This window comes from Papilio polytes, unplaced genomic scaffold, assembly GCF_000836215.1.
Source record: "Papilio polytes unplaced genomic scaffold, Ppol_1.0 DF821400.1, whole genome shotgun sequence".
Classification (NCBI taxonomy): Eukaryota; Metazoa; Arthropoda; class Insecta; order Lepidoptera; family Papilionidae; genus Papilio; species Papilio polytes.
The window spans coordinates 5,682,255-5,689,860 of record NW_013527804.1 but is presented as its reverse complement, the minus strand read 5'-3'; the positions used below and the strand labels follow the sequence as shown (position 1 = coordinate 5,689,860).

The 7,606-nt window shown below is 34.9% G+C and overlaps 1 protein-coding gene across 2 annotated transcripts in view; it reads right to left on the bottom strand.

The window, feature by feature from the left end:
- LOC106108864 overlaps positions 1-5,446 on the bottom strand; it is a 23,291-nt gene extending 17,845 nt beyond the window's left edge. For both annotated transcript variants that reach the window (XM_013290160.1, XM_013290161.1), the window contains exons 1-2: positions 5,308-5,446; positions 340-413 (exon numbers count right to left, since the gene is read on the bottom strand). The gene's annotated coding sequence lies outside the window, so the exon portion shown is untranslated. The remainder of the gene's footprint in view (positions 1-339; positions 414-5,307) is intronic.
- Between the last annotated feature and the right edge of the window lie 2,160 nt (positions 5,447-7,606).

Below are 7,606 nucleotides of genomic sequence, written 5' to 3'. Positions count from 1 at the left end.
AAAAAAAAAAAAAAAAAACTACGTTTAACTATTCGTTAGTGTTTTTAGTTCGATAACTTCATGTAATATTCTAAACTACGTAACTTGAGTTTTACTACGTTGAAACATACGCGAACCTAACACTAATGAAGCACTACGTAATGATAAAATAAATGTAATCTTCAGAACACCTGCATTAGTAGCTTAGTGTTCACAAAAAAAAAAAAAAACAAATATTTGTCCTGTATTCTATATGTTTTTACTGTCTAGTCCGATTTTGAAGTGTCTAAGTTCACAATTATCCGGTGGCATGCAGTAGCGTGTCGTGTTGTGAAGCTGTGGTAAGTGGCGATGACTCACCGCTCGCTCGTTGTGCGCCGGCCGTCGTCGTGGTCTGCACTCGGTACTCGTTCACTTTGCTCGTATTTGATTCACTGCGGACATATCATTATATTAAAACACGAACAAACTATAAAATATAACAGATTAGCTGTGTTTGGACATCAAAGGAAAGCAATAAACTTTTTTGAGAGATTTCTGTTTTTGGATACCGGTTTTCTAACAGCTACCGTCGTTAAGTCCAAGATTAAGAATATATGAAAAGACAGAACAGAACCCATATTAGAAATGTTTAATTTGAATAAAATAACAATGGAAACGTAGCTTTATTGTATTACCTCAAAAGTGTACAAACTCTATTTCAATAACGGCACTGTGGATGCACGCGAGAGCCGCAGCAGCTAGCAGTTATTGCAAGCAGTCCGTTGTCGCACGAAATGAGATCACTGCTTTTCAATAACTCATTTTCAACTTTCCGTTACTCCATTATTGTTTTTTATATGTATTGGATCACAAGAGATTGTAAACTAGACATTTACTTTTCTTCTTACGAATAAGTTTGATGTTTTTATATCTTTCATTTTGGATAAAAATAGGTTACTGTTATAAAGTCGGTTTAACTATGTCGTGGTTGTCACGCCATTTTTACAATGGGATATTTCTCTGAACTTAGTTTCTCTGATTAGATTAAATTTAAACTCTTGGGCACATCGATTTAATTCATTCATACAAATCACCGTGGCCTCAACCACTTAAGTGCAATTGCTTACATAAACACTCCCTACAAAATTCTATGCAAGGACGTCTGAACACACCCATCGTACTGAACCGTGAATAGCGTTGCCGATCATCTCCACACGCCGGATAAAAGGCGCGCGTCACCGGGTGACATCACTGTGTTTACTCCGACCGCCGCTTGCACAAGTCCACACATATTCTAACATCAACTACATCGAAATTTCTACTTCTATCCGTTTTAATAAAGTCGATTTTCATGTGTAAAGTGTCAACAAAGTTGGTATATTTTGCATCTGTATACACACGGAGTGTGAGGTTCTAGGTCGTCGAGCACGAGCCTCATGTCTTTGTTTTCTTTTTGTAATTTTAATTTTAAAGATAAAATTCGATTGATATATGCACGTTCGTGACAGGATGTACTGTACATTTTACATATCTTTGTTCATGATAAAAATATTTACTTATGGAAATTTTTGCTATTCATACGAAATGGACAAGAATTTAAATATCATTTACGTGGTTTTACTGCCATGGTTATTTGACGTTTGTATCTAGCTATGTGATGAGTCTTAGAACAAAATAAAACTCTCTAATAAAACTCACTAATAAAATCACTAATAAAACACTATATGTTCTTGCTGAGTTACAGATGTGTAAATCCACGGTTATAAGGTTGTATTACCATTGCAATAACCACAATTGCATCCGGAACTAAAGTTTTATCTTTCTATACTAATTGAAAAGATTTAACTTAGAGATGTTGCTCTTTCATAAAGGTTTGAATTTTGGTTAAAAAAAATGTGTTTGCAAATTTCTCATTAATTATTTACTAGCTGTTCCCGTGCGACTTCATCCGCATGAAAATTTTATATTAGCGTTTACATTTGTCAAATTATCAATAGCAAATGTCAAAATGACATGACATGAAATCTTGCTTCCTTGATGTTGGTAGCAACTTATGGTCTCTTTCCCACATTAGGCTTTTTATCCAAAATATTAACCCCTAAGTTTAATGGCGTGAAAATATATATCCTAAAGCGTGACGCAAGTGTAGGGCTTTTTATTAAAAAAAGAATTATTCAAAAATATGCCGTAATTGCTGACATCTTAGGCAACAAAGAAGTGTGTGTTTACGCTTTATTATAATAGTATAGAAGCATAGATAGTATAGATAGATTTATTTAATACTTTTTTGCACAATTATATAATCTTACATCTTGCTTATACTATTAATGCGAAAGTTTAGCTAGAAGGATAGCCAGGATGGATGCTACTACGTATCTCCAGAACGGCTCAACGGATCTTGCTAACCTTTGGCATACATTTGGAACGTATCTGAAGGATTTTTTATATTGTGACAGCTAGTTATCAAAAATTTGCATAGATTTGTGTCGTGTGCAATTTATCATTAGCGCCTCCGTCATGTGATAATGATGCAACGCTTTGTCCGGATAAAATACTCGTTTCTTTACGTTGTTGAAACTTTTTATAAAACGTTTTGGGTAAGGATAAATTTTTAACAATTACACTCTAACTAAACTGTAGAAATTAGTACTAAACGATGTCCAAATATGACAATAGGACTAATAACGAATTCTGATTCACTTTCCACTTTAATTTTTGTCCGTTAGTGTTTTGTTAATCCACGAACTCTTTTTTTTTAAAAAACAAGGAGGAAATCAAGGATTGATATAATAATCTACTAGCTTTCGCCCACGACGCCGTCCTCGTAGAACTAAAAAAAAAAAATAAGTATCCTATGTGTTCCTCCAGAGTATCCTCTACATCTATGCCAAATTTCACAGAGATCCGTTCAACCGTTTAGACTACAAACTCTAACAAACATCCATCCATCTAAACTTTCGCATTTATGATATTAATATAATTATTATAAGATTGTATTTTAGTGCGTCGTTAGCATAGTCAATAACGCATGCAAGTCCACAGGTGTGCATTATTGTCATGGCCGCCGCAATTCGCGCCATTTTTGCTGCCCACGCTTTGTATTCTATTTAGCTATCCATTGCTCGTATTGACTACAACCTAACGTAACTGGTAAACTAAAGACGGTAATGTATTATGAAATTGGATAAACTATCTGCGTTGATTTTTATAATGATGAATATTGAATACCGTTGTGTTGAGAAAATCAGAATGTTAGAACCAATTTACTTTCTTGATAGAGACTGAAAACATTCCTTATTATTTTCTATAAGAAGTATGATAACACATATCTGTTATTAATTAAAAAACAAAATACTTATAAAAACTCTTTAATAATTTATAAAGATTATGCTTGTTTTGGCGATGAGCTAGTTCCCCGGGACAGGCCGCTTTCTAATAGGTTATTGTGTCTACCCATTGTTATAAAACTAGTTATAATTATTGTTTATTTTGTTGACAGACACAAATATCAACATTAATTGCTTTTATGTAGAGCTAAGTTATTTTCAAATAACTTTCAGAATAATCAAAAATTAAACTAAAAGGCGAGGCCAAGACAAACTCAGCTTTTAACAAAGAAATATAACATCTAATAATTGTTTACAATATCTTCTGAAAAGGTTAAAATGTAATCGTTGACCATATTTATGGCCAAAATGTCCTGACATGACGTTACAAAGGCCACCCCGATAACAAATCCGACAAATGGAAATTAACCAAACCAGCAAACCAGTTGGAATTAAAGCCTTCTAAATTCCGACCTGCCGCAATATAAAATCGGTTATATTTATTTTAAGACAAATTGATACATTAGTTTGTGACATGCATTATTATAAGTAGAGCGTTACAAAACTGCATTTTACTTTTCTAATACTGGGTTTCTGAAGTTTCCATTTATTTTGGCACTACTTAGTAATTTATTAGTATTAAGTTGACCTCTTTCAACGAAGTAAAACTCAAGTTACGTAGTTCGGAAACGCATTATATGAATTTATCGATCCAGAAACACTATCGAATGGTTAAACGTCTGGGAAACCGGCTATAAGCTAATATACTAGTAATAACCAAAGCATTTGTACCAACATACCAAAGAAACAATAGTTTTTTGATAAAAAAAACACATTTGCAGAGTATAAAACGTAATGGGGGGAGGGCGGGCAGACAGGTAATTCAGCACAGATTCACAACACGCGATTGCTGTAACGTCTGGCGTCCGCGGGCTCAGTTTGAGGGGTGAGTGACCTCACTCAATGGCCCGTATCCATTCGCTAGGTAACATTACCCAACAAAACCAACATTGCCTCTTGAAAATTACGTTAACTGCAAACGTTTGCTTCAACCTAGGCGATAGGCAAATCGTAATGTAAACAAGTAATAGAGCGAAGATCCTAAAAACGGTAGTACATAAATTGTTATGTGTTCAAAATCAACACGCGGAACGACTGATGCGTTTATAATTGTAGTTTGAATAAAACTATTGAATTGCTATGAACTTTTTTAACGATGAGCGACTTGTAGATCGAGGTTCAATTCCTAGAAACAAATGTATCGTATAAGATTGCGACTGAAATTACCAGTTTTACGTTAGGTCTAGAAAATCGCATAGATTGCTGTACCAATTCAATTAACGGGAATTATTTCCAAAATATTAATTATCAACGTTTGGCTTATCACGGTATCTATTTCATGTTTGTATAATAAACGTAATAGTTTGGTATAGCTCTTTGATTGTGTAGAGTTACACAATGTGTCTTCTTTACGAGAAAAATGTTTTTAATCATTTGTAGAAATAGTACAAATGTAAAAATAGATGTCTTGGAAGTCGTATACACGTGCGTAAATGGATTTTCTTTTAGCGCTGCTTAAAGAATTTATATCCCTACATATGTAATGTAAATGCTAAGACGGTGAAGTATTTAGGCCACAATACACGTCTAGGTGAAGTCTGAAACCGTCTCTACAGATAAGAAATTCTATTTTGTTCAGCCTCGAAGCAATTAGTCAATAGAGATCCGCGTTAGTCGTGTAGGCGCGTCCGAATAAAACCCGCTCCCGGTCGGACTTTCGTTTCGTTCATTCGGTCATTTTTACTGCAACAATACGTCGCTGAAACTGCGCCACGTAATTATTTTATTACAATACTGGATACGTCGTGAAAACTTGTAACTAGTCGAGGGAAACGCGTTAAACGCATAACCTCTCCCTCGATGCAGCGGCCGAAAATATGTGCGCACTATATATAGAAGCGGCTTACGGAATATCGAGCGTTTCGTGATGATAGTGGCGATATTAACTGTCTGTACTCACCAGATCGTGCGCTGGCGTTTCCAAAACGTTCGTTGGCGTATCCGCGGTATATTTCACTGAAATTATATTGATCGCGTCGCCTTTCGCTAGCGCAGAGTCCGGTCGTGTGGCGCCCGCCCGGGCGGTGTGCCGACTGACGTTGCGCGGGCGCACACACGCGCCCCGCTCGTCCGCAACACCGACACACTCGCAACACCGTGTCTTCAGCACCATAAACACTGCTGAACCAATATTGGCAATATACACCAACACTTTTATGTATACTTGAAAGCATATAGCACTGTTTCTGCCCTTATGCAGAACAACACACAAGCGATGTTCTCCAAAAAATCGATTTAATTTTTTACTACGCAGTTTTTGTTTTGAACATGACTAATGTTTTCAAAATGCAACCACTACTATTATAAAATGTTTGTCCAACGTTTGCAAATTGTGAGTTGGTTGTAATGATTGGAGCGAGGCGGCAGTTGGAAAACGTCTCGGTCTATTGAATGCATGAATCAATGTTTGCTCTACATCGACGTCGCGTCGCGGACTGCACGGTGCTGGCTTTCCACGCGGCGAGAGCTTGCTACGGCGCCGCGCTGCTGTCATAATAAACGCTTCATAGGTTGTGTTAATTACGCATTTTCGACAGTGAGTATAACTTTTACTTAGTGTAGATTCCATTAATCTACACAGATACTGCAAGGTAACATGTATTATGTGAATTTGATTTTTTAAATTTTATCAATACTTCGTGCTAAGTGCTCGTGAAAACACAATTGAATTTATGCAACCACCACGTGATTATTGCATGTTAAATGCCGGGTACAAGGACAATTGTCGGCTCTTGGGCGTGGTTTCTCACTAAGATACAGAATAAGTATATCTCAATTATTTCCTTTGAAATTCACTCTGGAACGAGAGATAACAATATTTCTACATTAATGTTTAGGCACAGTGAAAACCCACGGTTACTTTTTGTACTAGATGCTTTTACTGCACAAGCGCCATTGTGACATCATCGGACTGGGGTCTCATGTTATGGCGAACGAGTAGTTCATGCACGTGCATAATGCGTTGACGACGAGACAGATGTCAATTTTTTGTCTAACTCCGCTCGTTTATTCAATTTTAATCGTTAAAACGAATAAATTTACTGTGACAGTTCTTTTTTCTAATTCTCATTTTCAAGAACTCACTGCTCAGTTTATATTATTCCAGTCCAGAACTGGAACCCCATACAAAGTAGTGCCGAAGGGTGGATTTAATCTCGCCGGTTGTATTCCAGTGCAGGTCTTTCGCTGGACTGGAATAGTGTAAACAGGGGAAATGGTATACAAGCAGTTTTAATTAAGATGTGATGATTTTGATTAATGTAAATGAAATGTATCATATTTACATAATTTTATTTGACTTAAATGCATGTCTACTTACAACTAAAAATTTTCAATCAATCCCACAACGGAATGTCTAAACTAAAACAAATATTAACTACTTAGAATGAGCACAATAAAAAAAAAACAATAAATAGCTTAATAAACGAACAAATAATTATTAAAATCACTTTCAGCTTTGTCACTTTGGTGATATCAAAAGGTTTGTACAATCTCAAACTTTTTGATATTTCATAAATTTATCAACATTATAATGGAATCAAGACATTGAAACTGAAAAATCTTTTCGTATAACAATGAAAAAATTACAAGTATTCGAAAATCTTGGCGACTTCCAACATCGAATGCACAGAGGGCTTATTACAAACACTTATGAGAATCTTTTCATAAGATTATTAACAAAAATTAAATATAAGTAAAGAACAATAAAAATCTCATACCATATTTTGTTTTTCGCGTTATGAATACGTTCTGGCAAGTGTTTTCATGATAGACCCTCAGAACACAATGTTAAGTGAAACTACAGGATATTTGAAAAGACGTATACTTTAAACGTTGGGTTGAATAATTAAGTTCTAACTTATATATCTATGAGGCATTTAAGTGCAAAATTCGTCTTTAAGCCTTTAGGATATACAAAAATATATAATTTTATATAAACCAAAAGTGCTATTTAAATTTCATAATTTTTAACAATATTTTTTATAGATTTTTTTTGTCTTTTCCTGTGACTATTGGATTTTGTTAATTTAAAAAACAATTTTCACCATGCATTCATCACATCAGAGTTGTATAGATTTAAAAACGACATTTTTATACAAATTACTATAAATTCATTTTCTAAAGCATTTTCAAACGGAAACTGGTTTTTATAAATACTGGAATGAGGTAGTTAAATCAGTTATTTTTGCATAATATTA